The 17,861-nt window shown below is 39.4% G+C and overlaps 1 long non-coding RNA gene across 10 annotated transcripts in view; it reads left to right on the forward strand.

Annotated features, from left to right (window-relative positions):
* Window positions 1–17,861, forward strand: part of LOC140603052 (uncharacterized) — a 61,104-nt gene that overhangs the window by 39,898 nt on the left and 3,345 nt on the right. For 4 of the 10 annotated variants that reach the window (XR_012006105.1, XR_012006104.1, XR_012006100.1 and 1 more), the window contains one exon: window positions 13,691–14,081. The exons of 5 other annotated variants lie outside the window; for them this stretch is intronic. This is a non-coding gene — a long non-coding RNA (uncharacterized lncRNA). Of the gene's footprint in view, window positions 1–13,690; window positions 14,082–17,248; window positions 17,377–17,861 lie in introns of those variants that run through there. One more of the 10 variants, XR_012006108.1, reaches the window with a different exon arrangement.

Consider the following 17,861-nt stretch of genomic DNA (forward strand, 5'->3'; position numbering starts at 1 on the left):
TACAACTCTTAGTAAGCTAAGAATAGAAGACAGCTTCCTTAATTTGACAAAGAGAATGTATCTAAAACATAGAACAAATGACATTCTTAAGGGTAAAAGGTAAGAAAGAATTAAGAAAAAAACAAATCATCACTATTATTAAAAATTATTCTGGGCAGCCCGGGTGGCTCAGCGGTTTAGCGCCACCTTCAGCCGAGGGCCTGATCCTGGAGACCTGGGATCGAGTCCCACGTCGGGCTCCCTGTGTGGAGCCTGCTTCTCCCTCTGCCTGCATCTTTGCCTCTCTCTCTCTGTGTCTCTCATGAATAAATAAATAAAATCTTTTTTTTTTTTAACACAGAATGTTATTTATTGAACACTGACTCTGCATAGCAACAGCTTTTATATTTAAAGAGTAATCACACTTTAGGAAAGGTAACTGTTCTCCTGGAAGGCTCAGATTGACATTCCTATCATAAGCAACCTGAAGAATAAACATAAGTTGGTTGCCTGGAAAATTTTTGTTTGTTTGTTTGTTTTAATTTATTTTTTATTGGTGTTCAATTTACTAACATACAGAATAACCCCCAGTGCCTGTCACCCATTCACTCCCACCCCCCGCCCTCCTCCCCTTCTACCACCCCTAGTTCGTTTCCCAGAGTTAGCAGTCTTTATGTTCTGTCTCCCTTTCTGATATTTCCCACACATTTCTTCTCCCTTCCTTTATATTCCCTTTCACTATTATTTATATTCCCCAAATGAATGAGAACATATAATGTTTGTCCTTCTCCGACTGACTTACTTCACTCAGCATAATACCCTTCAGTTCCATCCACGTTGAAGCAAATGGTGGGTATTTGTCGTTTCTAATGGCTGAGGAATATTCCATTGTATACATAAACCACATCTTCTTTATCCATCATCTTTCGATGGGCACCGAGGCTCCTTCCACAGTTTGGCTATTGTGGACATTGCTGCTATAAACATCGGGGTGCAGGTGTCCCGGCGTTTCATTGCATTTGTATCTTTGGGGTAAATCCCCAACAGTGCAATTGCTGGATCGTACGGCAGGTCTATTTTTAACTGTTTGAGGAACCTCCACACAGTTTTCCAGAGTGGCTGCACCAGTTCACATTCCCACCAACAGTGTAAGAGGGTTCCCTTTTCTCCGCATCCGTCCAACATTTGTTGTTTCCTGCCTTGTTAATTTGCCCCATTCTCACTGGTGTGAGGTGGTATCTCATTGTGGTTTTGATTTGTATTTCCCTGATGGCAAGTGATGCAGAGCATTTTCTCATATGCGTGTTGGCCATGTCTATGTCTTCCTCTGTGAGATTTCTCTTCATGTCTTTTGCCCATTTCATGATTGGATTGTTTGATTCTTTGGTGTTGAGTTTAATAAGTTCTTTATAGATCTTGGAAACTAGCCCTTTATCTGATATGTCATTTGCAAATATCTTCTCCCATTCTGTAGGTTGTCTTTGAGTTTTGTTGACTGTATCCTTTGCTGTGCAAAAGCTTCTTATCTTGATGAAGTCCCAATAGTTCGTTTTTGCTTTTGTTTCTTTTGCCTTCGTGGATGTATCTTGCAAGAAGTTACTGTGGCCGAGTTCAAAAAGGGTGTTGCCTGTGTTCTCCTCTAGGATTTTGATGGAATCTTGTCTCACATTTAGATCTTTCATCCATTTTGAGTTTATCTTTGTGTATGGTGCAAGAGAGTGGTCTAGTTTCATTCTTCTGCATGTGGATGTCCAATTTTCCCAGCACCATTTATTGAAGAGACTGTCTTTCTTCCAATGGATAGTCTTTCCTCCTTTATCGAATATTAGTTGACCATAAAGTTGAGGGTCCACTTCTGGGTTCTCTATTCTGTTCCACTGATCTATGTGTCTGTTTTTGTGCCAGTACCACACTGTCTTGATGACCACAGCTTTGTAGTACAACCTGAAATCTGGCATTGTGATGCCCCCAGATATGGTTTTCTTTTTTAAAATTCCCCTGGCTATTCGGGGTCTTTTCTGATTCCACACAAATCTTAAAATAATTTGTTCTAACTCTCTGAAGAAAGTCCATGGTATTTTGATAGGGATTGCATTAAACGTGTATATTGCCCTGGGTAACATTGACATTTTCACAATATTAATTATGCCAATCCATGAGCATGGAATATTTTTCCACCTCTTTGTGTCTTCCTCAATTTCTTTCAGAAGTGTTCTATAGTTTTGAGGGTATAGATCTTTTACCTCTTTGGTGAGGTTTATTCCTAGGTATCTTATGCTTTTGGGTGCAATTGTAAATGGGATTGACTCCTTAATTTCTCTTTCTTCAGTCTCATTGTTAGTGTATAGAAATGCCATTGATTTCTTGGCATTGATTTTGTATCCTGCCACGCTACCGAATTGCTGTATGAGTTCTAGCAATCTTAGGGTGGAGACTTTGGGTTTTCTATGTAGAGTATCACGTCATCGGCGAAGAGGGAGAGTTTGACTTCTTCTTTGCCAATTTGAATGCCTTTAATGTCTTTTTGTTGTCTGATTGCTGAGGCTAGGACTTCCAGTACTATGTTGAACAGCAGTGGTGAGAGTGGACATCCCTGTCTTGTTCCTGATCTTAGGGGAAAGGCTCCCAGTGCTTCCCCATTGAGAATGATATTTGCTGTGGGCTTTTCGTAGATGGCTTTTAAGATGTCGAGGAATGTTCCCTCTATCCCTACACTCTGAAGAGTTTTGATCAGAAATGGATGCTGTATTTTGTCAAATGCTTTCTCTGCATCTAATGAGAGGATCATATGGTTCTTGGTTTTTCTCTTGCTGATATGATGAATCACATTGATTGTTTTACGGGTGTTGAACCAGCCTTGTGTCCCAGGGATAAATCCTACTTGGTCATGGTGAATAATTTTCTTAATGTACTGTTGGATCCTATTGGCCAGTATCTTGTTGAGAATTTTTGCATCCATGTTCATCAGGGATATTGGTCTGTAATTCTCCTTTTTGGTGGAGTCTTTGTCTGGTTTTGGAATTAAGGTGATGCTGGCCTCATAGAACGAATTTGAAAGTACTCCATCTCTTTCTATCTTTCCAAACAGCTTTAGGAGAATAGGTATGGTTTCTTCTTTAAATGTTTGATAAAATTCCCCTGGGAAGCCATCTGGCCCTGGACTCTTGTGTCTTGGGAGGTTTTTGATGACTGCTTCAATTTCCTCCCTGGTTATTGGCCTGTTCAGGTTTTCTATTTCTTCCTGTTCCAGTTTTGGTAGTTTGTGGCTTTCCAGGAATGCGTCCATTTCTTCTAGATTGCCTAATTTATTGGCGTATAGCTGTTCATAATATGTTTTTAAAATCATTTGTATTTCCTTGGTGTTGGTAGTGATCTCTCCTTTCTCATTCATGATTTTATTAATTTGAGTCTTCTCTCTCTTCTTTTTAATAAGGCTGGCTAATGGTTTATCTATCTTATTAATTCTTTCAAAGAACCAACTCCTGGTTCTGTTGATCTGTTCCACAGTTCTTCTGGTCTCAATTTCGTTGAGTTCTGCTCGAATCTTTATTAACTCCCTTCTTCTCTTGGGTGTAGGATCTATTTGCTGTTTTTTCTCTAGCTCCTTTATGTGTAAGGTTAGCTTTTGTATTTGAGTTCTTTCCAGTTTTTGAATGGATGCTTGTATTGCGATGTATTTCCGCCTTAGGACTGCTTTTGCTGCATCCCAAAGATTTTGAATGGTTGTATCTTCATTCTCATTAGTTTCCATGAATCTTTTTAATTCTTCCTTAATTTCCTGGTTGACCCTTTCATCCTTTAGCAGGATGGTCCTTAACCTCCACGTGTTTGAGGTCCTTCCAAACTTCTTGTTGTGATTTAGTTCTAATTTCAAGGCATTATGGTCTGAGAATATGCAGGGGACGATCCCAATCTTTTGGTATCGGTTCAGACCCGATTTGTGACCCAATATGTGGTCTATTCTGGAGAAAGTTCCATGTGCGCTTGAGAAGAATGTGTATTCAGTTGAGTTTGGATGTAAAGTTCTGTAAATATCTGTGAAATCCATCTGGTCCAGTGTATCATTTAAAGCTCTCGTTTCTTTGGAGATATGCTTAGAAGACCTATCGAGTATAGAAAGAGCTAGATTGAAGTCACCAAGTATAAGTGTATTATTATCTAAGTATTTCTTCACTTTGGTTAATAATTGATTGATATATTTGGCAGCTCCCACATTCGGGGCATATATATTCAGGATTGTTAAGTCCTCTTGTTGAATAGATCCTTTAAGTATGATATAGTGTCCCTCTTCATCTCTCACTACAGTCTTCGGGGTAAATTTTAGTTTATCTGATATAAGGATGGCTACCCCTGCTTTCTTTTGAGAACCATTCGAATGGTAAATGGTTCTCCAACCTTTTATTTTCAGGCTGTAGGTGTCCTTCTGTCTAAAATGAGTCTCTTGTAGACAGCTAATAGATGGGTCCTGCTTTTTTATCCAGTCTGAAACCCTGCGCCTTTTGATGGGGTCATTAAGCCCGTTCACATTCAGAGTTACTATTGAGAGATATGAGTTTAGTGTCATCATGATATCTATTCAGTCCTTGTTTTTGTGGACTGTTCCACTGAACTTCTTCTTAAAGGGGAATTTTGAGAGTCCCCCTTAAAATTTCTTGCAGAGCTGGTTTGGAGGTCACATATTCTTTTAGTTGCTGCCTGTCTTGGAAGCTCTTTATTTCTCCTTCCATTTTGAATGAGAGCCTTGCTGGATAAAGTATTCTTGGTTGCATGTTCTTCTCATTTAGGACCCTGAATATATCCTGCCAGCCCTTTCTGGCCTGCCAGGTCTCTGTGGGGAGGTCTGCTGTTACCCTAATACTCCTCCCCATAAAAGTCAGGGATTTCTTGTCTCTTGCTGCTTTAAGGATCTTCTCTTTATCTTTGGAATTTGCAAGCTTCACTATTAAATGTCGAGGTGTTGAACGCTTTTTATTGATTTTAGGGGGGGATCTCTCTATTTCCTGGATCTGAATGCCTGTTTCCCTTCCCAGATTAGGAAAGTTTTCAGCTATGATTTGTTCAAATACATATTCTGGCCCTCTGTCCCTTTCAGCGCCCTCGGGAACACCAATTAAACGTAAGTTTTTCTTCCTCAGGCTGTCGTTTATTTCCCTTAATCTAGCTTCATTGTCTTTTTATTGTTTGTCTCTTTTTTCCTCAGTTTCCCTCTTTGCTATCAACTTGTCTTCTATGTCACTCACTCGTTCTTCTACCTCGTTAACCCTCGTCGTTAGGACTTCTAGTTTGGATTGCATCTCATTCAATTGATTCTTAATTTCTGCCTGATTAGCTCTAAATTCTGCAGTCATGAAGTCTCTTGAGTCCTTTATGCTTTTTTCTAGAGCCCCCAGTAGCTGTATAATAGTGCTTCTGAATTGGCTTTCTGACATTGAATTGTAATCCAGATTTTGTAACTCTGTGGGAGAGAGGACTGTTTCTGATTCTTTCTTTTGAGGTGAGGTTTTCCTTCTAGTCATTTTGCTCAGTGCAGTGTGGCCAAAAGCAAGTTGTATTGGGAAAAGGAGAAAAAGAGAGGAGAGAAAGAAGGAAAGAAAAGAGAAAGAGAAAAAAAAGGAAGAAAAAAAACGAAAAAAAAAGAAAAAGAGAAAGAAAAAGAAAGGAAGGAGAAAAAAGGGGGGTGGGGGAAGGAAGCAAATCAAAAAGCAAAACAAAACAAAACAAACAAACAAAAGAACCACGGGGGAGTATCTTCTGATTCTGTGTACTTTAAGTCCCTTGACTTCCCCTGGAACTTGTCCGTCTAGCTGGTCTTCTGGGGGAGGGGCCTGTTGTGCTGATTTTCAGGTGTTAGCAGTTGGGGGAGCTGCTGTGCCCCTGTCTGGTGCAGGGCTCAGTGGGGGTTGTTTACCCCGTGAGGCCCCAGGAGGAACAGCCCCAGTGGCGGGGCCAGCTCTGGAGCCCTGGAGTCAGCCCCGCAGTAGCTCCAGAGCTCTCCGTCTGCAGGGCCTGGAGGCTCCTGGGCGGGCCGCTGCTCTGCTCAGCTCGGGGCAGGGGCGTCCTTGCTGTCCTGGGCCCTCCCGGCCTCTGCCTGTCCGGGGAGGCCGGATCCTGGGCTGTGTCCCGGCGCCCTGTGCTCCGAAGCCTGCGCTGTTGGATTCGCTCCCGCCCCGCAGCCCCCTCCGCGGAGCCGCCGCCCAAGCCCCTCCGAGCTGCTCTGGGTCCCGCTGCGCGCTGCAGCCCTTAGGGAGCTCGGCGCACTCTCCTGGGCGCGCAGTTGCTGTTACTGTCCCAGGGAACCCAAGGGCATCCCCGCCCTCCTGGGTCCTGCTCCACCTCCCTGCGAGCCCCTTTCCGCCCGGGAAGGTCGGTGCAGCTCCTGCTTCTCCGGGATGGGGCTCTCCTGTCCTGGGGACACTCGCCCCGGCCTCAGCCCGGCTCCTCGCGGGGCCCCTCCCCCTTGGAGGCCTTTTGTTTCTTTATTTCTTTTTCCCCGTCTTCCTACCTTGATAGAAGCGCAAACTCTTCTCACTGTAGCATTCCAGGTGTTCTCTCTTTAATTCTCAGGCCGAATTCATAGATTTTCAGGATAATTTGAAGGTTTTCTAGGTAATTTGGTGGAGACAGGTGATTTGGGGACCCTACTCTTCCGCCATCTCGCCCCTCCTCCCTAAATAAATAAAATCTTTAAAAAAATTATTCTGAGTTACTAGATAATGTAATAAGACAAGAAACCAAAGGAAGCATAAATTATTAGAATGAAAATATACAAATGTCTTTAATAATCAATGGAAAATTATCAAAATAATCAACGGAAAATTATTATGACTAATGGGTTTTCTGAAAGATCAAGATACAAGGTAAGTATTCCGAAATAATGACATTGCTATAAATCAACAATAACCCATTAAATGCAATAAAAATCATATTTGTAATGATTAAAATTTTATATATTCATATATTTCAGAATAGTCAAACCAGAAAAGTGTAAGAAAAGTATTAAATATTTTAGAAAAAAACTTTTTTAAGCTTGAGTAAATATCAAAATATGTTATTCGTTTTTATATTGGAAGATTCCATTGCTATCAGTTTTTGCCAAGTTGATAGTTTCAAATTGAATATGATTCTGACAAAAATCTAAAGTATCTTCTTTTATTTTTTTAATATTTTTTATTGTAGTTCTCAAAGTATCTTCAATGGAATTTGAAGTTGATTCTAAAGTTTACTTGTAATAGTAAATATGCCCAGAAAAAAAGGGCTTAAAAATTGAAAAATAATGCAGATGGAAATTTTTCCCTTGCAAATATCAAAACAAAGTATAAAGCCATATTAATTAAAACCAAGAATTCACATTAAAATATAGATTTATAGGCATACACAAAGATAGAGATACATATACACATATATACACACACACAACACACCTCCAGGGTACATCCAGAATCAACAAGAATGAAGGAAATATATGAAAGAAGGAAATAAATGAGTGTTCCAGAGTTTTGGATCCTTAGTGCACCACCATGAGCCAGAGTAACCATTAGAAGCTAAATGTCTATTAAAATGTGCAGCTCTGGGCCACCTGGTTGGCTCAGTTGGTTAAGAGTCTGCCTTCTGCTCAGTTCATGATACTGGGGTCCTGGGATTTGAGCACCTCATCAGGCTCCGTGCTCAGCGGGGAGTCTGCTTCTCCCTCTGCCTGCCGTTCTGCCTGTTTGTGTGCTCTCGCTCTCTCTCTCTCTCTCTGTCAAATAAATAAAATCTAAAAAAAAAAAAAAAAAAAACCAACTGTGCAGTTCACACTTTAAGTGCATTGTATTTATAAAGACTAAATGCCTATAACCTGTAAGTAATTTTACCTATAAACTTAATAGTAATAATCTGGCTAAGGGTGAGCATTTTATTTTTAATCCTGGGTCACAGTTGGCTTTATTCTATAGAAACACAAGGATTATGACCCAGTATCAAGGGTCAAAAAACAGAAAATGCTGGCACTATAAACCTGAACTTCTCATCTGAACTGCTGGAATATGGAAGTGTCTAATCCTCAGCTGTGGGGTATTTCCCTGTGCCCTATCAGATGGTTAGCAGCATCCCTGGCTTCTAGCTAGGCCAGAGTGACATTTTCATAAAGAGATTGGATCATCTCTCCCCCTTATTCAAAATTCTCCAATGACTTCCCAACAACTTACAATGAAATCCATATTCTCTACTATTCTGGCTGCCAGAAGAATGTATCACACAGACCCACGCCCACCCTCCCCCCACACACACCTCATTGGCGATGACCAAAAATGTCTCCAGACACTGCCCCTCTTTGGGGGCGACATTACCTCAGGCTGAGAGCAACTACTATGAACAATTGAGGTCTAGCCTCTGCCTCCTCTGAGCCTAAAGAGTACTCAACAGTGTGCAGCCCCATTTTGATATTGCTAACACAAAGCTCTGACAAGGTTTCTGTATTGCCTTCCATCCTTGCATTACACCCTAGTAGACCACTTCCCAAGAGCCTACGACAAGAGACCATAATTTCAGCCCTTTCCATCAATTCATCCTCAATCCTCACTCTTGTCAACCACCAAGACAAAAGACACAGGCTCTAAAATAAAATATGTGCATTTATTTAGGGTCTTAGAGATTGCAGTTGGGAGACACAGACCCCACCAAAATCAAAAGCATGCTCCAGAGAGACAAGGGAGGTTAGAGCTTTTAAAGAGGAAAGAGAGAATTTACATAAGTTGTTTCACACAAAATGTGATTGGCACTGGTATAGTTATACTAATCTATACATGATTGGATGCTAGGGCTAGTGTTAGGCAGAAAGTTCATTTGTGTCCATTTTAACATATAACAGATGCCTAGGCTTTCAGCTAAGTTCAGCAAAAATTCTGAGAATTTGAGACGAAGACGTGCATAAGCCCTACATGCTCAATGTCCACCCAGCTCCATTTTAAATTAACCCTCTTAAGGAAGCTTACTCCATTTTATTCTCTCTGTTGTTACTTTCAACTAATGGTTTTACTTCCTATTTCACTGAGAAAATAGAAGCAATCTGAAAATAGCTTTCTCACCTTTTTATCACAAATTCTGCCAGTATTCATATGGCACATCATTCCCACTTATTCTTGAGGATGCGTTCAAAGATCCCCCAGTGGCTACCTGAAACCGTGGGTAGCACCAAACCTTGTATATACCAGTTTTTCCTATACATACAAACCTTGATAAAGTTTAACTTATAAATTAGCACAGTAAGAAATTAACAATAACTAAAAATAGAACAATTATAAAAATGTACTGTAATAAAACATATGTGAATGTGGTCTCTGTGTCTTTTTCAAAATATCTTATGTACTGTACTCACCCTTTTTTCCTGTGATGATGTGAGATATCAAAATGCCTGAGTGATGAGATGAAGTGAGGTAAAAGGCATAGGCATTTTGACACAGTGTAGCATCAAAGGCTACTAATGACCTTCTGATGATTCTTCGGAAGGATGGTCAGCTGCTTCCAGTTGACCACAGTAAGGGGAAATGCCAATAAATGCCACAGGTGAAGGGGGACTACTGTAACTCTATATTCCACCATTTTTCCTGAACAATGAGCGATCCCTCCCTGCTCCTAGCTATATTCATGGAATGATAATTAATACACACATTAATTTTATAGCCTTTAGTAATTCGTATTTGTCACCATCAAAAGGATATGTAGTTAAATTAAGATCCTATCTTATTCCAGTCATAGCACTACTGTGATATTGTTCCATTTTTAAAATTCTGAGCTTGTAGCCTGGTCACAATATTTATAGGTATCAGTGAGGCAGGAGAATCCTGATATCGAATATCTGTCAACAAAGTATTCAGAAGTCCAATGTCTTTGAAGGAGGGAAGCTTTCAAATATCTAGTATCAAGTAACCATATTCATAATTTTGGGCAAATTGAGGATGTTGAAGAGAGTAAAGATTAATCTTGGTTTTTATTTTTTTAAGAACATTGTCGACGAGAAAAAAAGTGTGAAAAGATTTGTCAGGTTTTTTATTGAACAGCTATTACACTTTTTAGAATAGCTCTAAGATAAGTGAGAGTCTTTAGTAAGGTATGTAACCTCCAAATGTAACATTGTTCCTTTGGGGAAAATGGGATCTCCTTAGAACAATTTACCTTATGATGCAATTTCCAAAGAAACTGGTAAGGAAATGAAATTTGCCTATACCTGCCCTACTTTTTTCACGGGAATACTCTGAAGCTTAAAAAAAATGTTGGCTATAAGTGCAATTTGAAAAAGGTAAGTAAGTTAAATGTAAACTATTATCGAAAAACAAAATCCAGTTCTTTTTTTTTTTTTAATCCAGTTCTAATCACAGAAATATTCTGTCCTAGGGTGGGCCGCATGATTACTACCCACAGTCATCCTTTTATTTTTGAATTTTGTGGGACTAGGGACTATATCTTTTAAATTCTCTTCCATTACAAAGCCTAAATAAGGACAATTTTAAAAAGAGATAAAATTAAACAAGCATTTAAGGAATCTAAAAGAGAAAATGGATGCATGCTAACCCCTGGAGTAATAAGCTGAGTGGACTCAGCTGGCTGAGTCTGATAAGCTGAGTGATGCACCGGCCAGGTGCATCAGAGGCTCTGATGGAAGGACAATGAGAAGGTATTTCTGAAAAGGAACTGGGAGGGTACTCTGGTCGGAGTGAGTGGCACATATGGAAGGCTTGCTGGCAGAAAGGGTGAAACTGGATAGCACTTGCTTGAGAGTCGTCAAATATATTTGTCTGACTATCCTTGCCTGTATGGATGATAAACACAGACTAGTCAGATTCCATTCATAATGCTGAGGATGGACAGACAAGACACTCTGGAGTTTCAGTTTCCTGTAGTTTGGGTAGAAGACAGTGAAGATCCTTGAAGAACCCTGGGATGGGACCGTAGATGCGAGCAAACAACACATTCTCAGTATTCTAGAACTAGCTCTGAGTAAAGATAGAAAGAGGGGACAAGACAAAGTCTTTCATATGAACTCAAGTTAGCTCCTTACCAGCCACTAAGGATAAAGAAAAGAAATGATCTAGAAAACTATTACCACAGACCAGAAATGGAAAAAAAGAACATTAAAGAATGTCTCCAAGGATTAAAGTAGGTAAGGGCTCAAAGCAAAAGAGCTTAAAATGTTATTAAAAACAATCTCTAAAACTTAATAGATTCAAGGCATGAGTCTATTTTTTTCTAAGTCTCACATAGATAGAAATTACAAAACTATAGCATGAATAAGTTTTACCTGAAATGACTAATATCAACATAGTATTACTAAAGTTAGGAATAATGACACATAACCACTTCCTTGAGACACCTACATCACCATTCCCTAATGTTACGTAACCACAGGACGCTTTATGAATTATGAAATGTTGATAGAATACCAACATTTTGATAGGAGATATTATGCACACTTGATTAAAAGAGAACAGCAAAAAATAAGTGCTTCAGGAAAACATCAAAATTGAATTCGTATGCTTGAGAAGAAATAAACACAATGAAATCACAAATTCAATAAAAATAAGTATTTAATAAAATCATCAATATATTCAATAGAAAAATCTTCTTATATTTTAGAGATGATCAAATATCTAGAAGCAAATGCTATGATGTCCATAACTTACTTTAAAATACTTCCACAGAAATAAGTACATTTGTAAAGCACATTAAGCAAACTGAACACTTTTTTTAAGTCATGCAAACCCAAAGGTCAGTACATGAAGCGGCAAGTTGGAGCAGAGCTACGGAGCCTGGAGTGTAGTGTATGTGCTCACCATGTCTACAAAATCGAGGCATTTCAAACCATGGGGTGCAAATGTTAGATTCTTCACAGCACAAAACCCATCAACCAGTTTTGGATATCAATTTCAGAATAGCAGTTTTAAAGCTCTGGTTGACAAATTAAAATGAAAAAATTCGAACACTTTGCTACAAAATTAAATCAATAATCATATATGGCAAGCTGGAAGTCTCAATCACTGTTTCCTTAACTCAGAATTCAGATGAGGTCATGAAAAATATCTTAGCAGCATTTTAAAAATATAAATTAAAGAGATTAGGAAGAGGCTTTGCCTCAACGTTCACCTTACATGCCAGCTTCCTTGTCTCTTGTTCACCTCTACCTAAATAATCTAGGTAAAATTATTTCCCCAATAAAATTCTTTTTCCAGACTTACCAAGAAGTCTTGAAAAAAAGCACAATGTAGTATATGCTAATTGTAGATGGTGTTGACTTTTCTTCCACATATTACAAAAGTAAATTTAGCAGAAAGATTTATACTCACTACTTAGCAATGTTCCTGCATATCTTTTTGTGCTGTTTCTAATTACAAAGTTATTTTGAATGTGTGTAAAGCAGGAGTTTGCCTAAAGGCCCAACCTGACATTCTTAGAACAATATCCCCCTTATTGCCCATCTCCCCGTCCCATTCTCAGTCTTCATTCCCTTTGACCTCTTGACCACTCACTCATTGCCATAACTCACTTCTTTCTTCCTGTCACAGATGTGGCCCTTCCCTGGTTCTTTCTCTGATGCTTCTCTCTCTGTTTGACAAGCAGACCTGCTTACCCTAAACTGAATGCTTTGTACAAGGCTCATCCTGGCTTCTTAGCCCTTTCCTTTTTTCACATTCAGTCTCCAAATGAAATGCTTCCAGTTCATGGCTTCAGTTACTGCTTACTACCCTCGTTCATGACCAAAGGCCTCACCTAGGCCCAGGCCTATTGTTCCATACGCCCTTAGATATCCATCACATCTACTTGAATGGATCTGATGCTTAACAGTTTCCAAACTGTTTAAAAACTTAATTCCTCTTCTTCCCACTTATATAAACCTCTCTTGACCCCTCAAAACTGGCTTCCTTTTCCTGGTACCCTAATGGATTCACTGTCCATCTTCCTCATCTGGCCATTTTGCTCACATTCTGAGATAAAAGCAAAGTCCAGTAACTGTCAAAGCCAAAGTATTTACTAGATAACCCTTTACAAAAAATGTTTCCTGAACCGCTAGCTAGCATAGCTCTATCCTAACCCTTGGTGAGCTGTTTTTAAGCTGTTTATATATTTTCCCCCACTCTAGACTTCTTTAGAATAGAGTTACATCTTGTTCGTTTTGTTTTGGGTTTTTTTTTTTAAGATTTTATTTATTTATTCATGAGAGACAGAGAGAGGCAGAGACAGAAGCAGGCTCCCTGCAGGAAGCCTGATGTGAGACTTGATCTCAGGTCTGGGATCACACCCTGAGCCACTCAGGCGTCACTGTTGGTTTTTAAAATCTGTCTTCCTAGCACAGAACCTGGTACATAGTTTTAATTAATAAATATTGGTATAGAGTTATTTTTTTTATTCTTCCTGCTTCTTCCTCTAGATCTACTCTGCACTCTTTCCCACAAAATAACTCTTGGTTTAGGGACACCTGGGTGGCTCAGCAGTTTTGAGCCTTTGGCTTGGGGTGTAATCCTGGTCCAGAAATTGAGTCCCTCATTGGGCTCCCTGCGAGGAGCTTATTTATCCCTCTGTCTATCTCTTTGCCTCTGTGTGTGTCTCATAAATAAATAAATAAATAAATAAATAAATAAATAATAAATAAATAAATAATTTTTTTTTTTTAGCTCTTGGTTTCATTAGATTGTTTGCAAAAATGGCTAAAATAATTCTCTATTTCCATGCTCTTGGTTAGTCTCCTCTAATACTGGCTCTGGCCCTGATCATGTTACTTGCTTTGGCCAATGGGATGACAACAAACATGGTGCAAGATGACACTTGAAGACTACTTGGTTATTGGGGCTTGCCCTTGCTTCTGCACTTGGAACCCTGACACCACCAGATCAATGAGCCAGGCTAGCCTGCTGGATGATGGAAGACACATGGCCCTGAGAATCCCTTGCTCCAGCCAAGAGCCAGATATGTGAGTGAGGCCATCAAATGCTGGCTGACTACACACACATAAGGAAACTCTACTACATAAATGAGCCTGCCCAAGACCAGCAAAAGAACTACCCAGATGAATCTAATCAAAACTGCTGACTTACAATGTCATGAGCTAATAAACTATTGTTGTTTTAATCCAATATGTTCTTTTGGTGGAAGGGTTTGTTATATAGAATATACTTCCTGCTATTTTGGTGTTCCTCATTTTAAATATCTCTAGGATTTGTGCCTTAAACTTGACCACCAAACCAAAGCTGTGTCTACCACCACTTTACTCTCTACACTTATGCTTTATACTAAGGTAACACCATGTAGGAGAGGAAGAAAAAATTTTCCATCTATCTTTCTTCTAAGTTCTCTGACTGGTTGAATAATCAAATTAACAAATAGATTCTATATGTTGGAAAATTGAATTTAAATTTAAAAACTAAAAAAAATAGAATAACTAGAGAAAACAATTTCAATTATGTTCATATGGGGGCCCCACAAAAACAATGAGACCCCAGGACAAATCAGACAATTGAGGCTTATATGCCATCTTGAGCTAAGGAATGGATAAGGGCCTGGGGCTTCAAGGAGGAGGAGGGTGATTCACAAGAGGATAAGAAAAGCAGATGTTTGGTAATTATGTTCGTCTTGCCATTCAGATAGTTCATTCTGATTTTAAAAAGAAGAAGAAAGCAAGCAAGCAAGCATGCAAGGTATCTCTTGGTAGTAGCTCTGTTTCTTGGTCAGCCCCTCAACTAAAATTTTTTAGGCAGTTTGAGGGAGAGGTAATAGTTTCTCTTGAATCTGTTGAGTCTTAATTGCCTTCAGCTGAAAGTAGTCTACCTGCCAAAGTGGCACATTTGGGGGAGACTTGTTCCTACCTCCTTCAACACTAACCTGTCTTCCTGCTTCTAGTTTCTAGTTTCTAGTTTTTAGATATGTAAATTATAAGCTCCAGAAGAAATTCATCACAGATCCATATATCCCTTGATATCCTTTGATATCCTAAAGATGATGTGATCTTAACAATTTCCTCTTATATACAAGCAAATTGTCTATTCTATGTATGTCCCACCATTATATTTTGGAGGCACAGTTTTTACAGGTTCACGGCTGGAGATGAATTTTGCCTTAGGGATGAATCATACCGCCAGTCTCACTCATATCTGATTTAGATGATATTTAGATGAGACTTTGGACCTTTGACTTTAGAGTTAATGTTGGAATGAGTTAAGACTTTTGGGGGCTGTTGGGCTAGAATGAATGAATTTTTCATGCAAGAAAGACATGAATTTAAGAAATGTAGGGACAAAAAAAAAAAGAAATGTAGGGACAAAATGTTATAAACTGAATGTTTTCCTCTCAAATTCATATATTGAAACCTATATTGTGATTTATAAGGAATATATATTTGGTCATTCTAATGAACAGAGTATATGTCTCACATGTATTTCATCTTCATCAACAATTCCTGGGTCACAGATCCCAACACTCTTGGAATCTCCTGAGCAATAAGTATCTTTGGTTAAAATATTTAGTCTCTTGACCTCAGTGCAGAAAAAACACTTCAGAACCATAAAGGTGAAGTGAATGTCTTATTCATGACAAGCCCCTTTCCAACACAACGGGACTATGTTAATGAGATGACTTCTGGAAAGCAAGTAAGGATGGGGGCTAACTGTCAGGGGAACCAACTATGAATAGAGGGTTGGAACTTTCAATCTCATGCCCTGATTTCTTGAGACTGTATCAATGATCAATGGCCAATGATTTAATCAATGATACCTATGTAATGAAGCCTCCATCAAAAAACAAAAAAGAGAGGGTTTGGAGAGCTTTCAGTTTGGGGAACCAGATGGCTTCCATGTACCACCATGCCAGGCCCCAAACTCCACAAAGACAAAAGCTAATTTGTTCAGGACCTCACCCTGTGTATCTTTTTACTGGGCTATTGGTTAGTATCCCTTGATACCCTTTGTCATAAATCAGTAATCCAGTGAGTAAACAACTTTCCTGAGTTCTGTGAGCCACTCTAGCAAATTAATCAAACCCAAGGAGGAGGGTGTATGAACCTCTGATTTACAGCCAGTCAGTCAGAAGCACAGACAACAACCTGGGTTTGTGATTGGCATCTTAAATGGAGTGCCATCTCTTGGGACCAAGCCCTTCACTTGGAGAATCTGATGCTATTTCTGGAAAGATAGTGTCAGAATTAAGTTGAATTGTAAACATCTAGCTGGTGTTAGAGAACTGGTTGGTGGTGTGGAAAACTGCCCCCCTCAAATATGCCCCTCCACACATTAGAACTGTTGATCAGAACCCATTAAGTCTTAACCTCCTATGTGATGGTATTTGGAGATGGGGCCTTGGGATATAACTAGGACTTGATGAGGTCATGACAGTGGTGACTTCATGATGGGAATAGTACCCTTATAAAAAGAGATACCAGGGTACATATCTTTTCTCTCTCTCTCACTTTCTTTCCCTTTGCCATGTGAGGACCCAGCAAGAAGCCAGGAAGAGAGAGAGTTCTCACCAGAATCTGAGCATGCTGGTGCCCAGATATTGGACTTCCAGCCTCCAGAACTATGAGAAAATAAATATCTGTTGTTTGAACTATCTAGTCTGTGGTATTTTACTATGGCAGTTTGAGCTAAGACAAGTGGTCAATATCCACAAGGCAAGAATCTCTTGCATCTCTACCAATCGAAATTGTTATTTCTATGTTCAAGAATCTCTTGTATTGCTACCAGTTTTCTGCAACCTACAGAGTTGTAAAAGAGCTCAAAGTTGATGGAAGGCACAGATAACAGAAAAATGCACTAGACAGGACACCTAGTGATCTTCCCTGCCAATTTCAAGTTTTCCTGACATATCTAAAGCAGAGACTGTAAGCTATTGGTCCTTACCTCTACTCGTCCGAACTTATTCCATGGAACACCTGCTGTCACCTCTTTCAATTAATTCTGTTTATTCAAGCTTATGCATATTTTGTTTGTCATCTTATATTACGAGTGCAATCTGCAGCTCCCAAGCCCATACCAACCTAAAGGAACATTCAAAAGTCAGAGTCACAGTGATGTCCTCATAGCACCCATCCTGGCCTCTAGTCCTCACCAGCAAAATCTTGAACCCTCAGACCCCTCCTGTGTCATTAAAGGGATCCCTGGGGCCATGTTGCATAAACTCTGCTATGGATAATTGTTCTCCTTACAGCCACTTCAAGACACCAGATAACCTTCCAGCTTTTAAGTTCTAGCTCCTTAGATGCCATTGATCACCTTGGCCTTCATCACTGCTACTATGTCACTTTCCTAAGGTCACTCAAGGTGCCATGTGAAGCTGCTTATTCTGTTCTACCATTCTCCTCATGGACAACTAAGAAAGGAACAAATGAAAATAAAAAGAGTTAAGGCTTATTGAGCTCTTATTATGTGCCAAGCCCAGGTACTTTACATTCTTTTCTTTTTCTTAACTCATATCATTTTTGTTTCTGCTTTGGTAGTTAAAGGTAAATTATATATCCCCGAAATAGCATTTCTAAAATATAAGACTGTTCTCCTATATGCCAAAAGAATCGCATTTAATTAAGTTCATTTCACATTTGATAAATTTAGTAAATCCTTCACTGCATCCAATATCCAATCCAAATCTAAATTTTCCCAGTTGTCCAAAAATGTTCCCCACAGTTGGTTTCTCCAAACCAGAACCCAATCCAGGACAGTGCATCTGGTGGTCGTGCTCCTTTATGTCTCTTTTAATCTAGAAAAATACCCATTTTTCATCGACTGACTTGTTAAGGAGCCGGGGCCAATTGTCCTGTAAAATGTCACACTTTCTGGATTTGTCTATTTGTTTCCTCATAGCATGTGTTTAACTTGTATGTCTGTCTCCTATCTTTCCTGGAAACTTGTATAGCTAAAGCCTTAAGT

The sequence above is a fragment of the Canis lupus genome, chromosome 13 (genome assembly GCF_048164855.1).
Source record: "Canis lupus baileyi chromosome 13, mCanLup2.hap1, whole genome shotgun sequence".
Classification (NCBI taxonomy): Eukaryota; Metazoa; Chordata; class Mammalia; order Carnivora; family Canidae; genus Canis; species Canis lupus.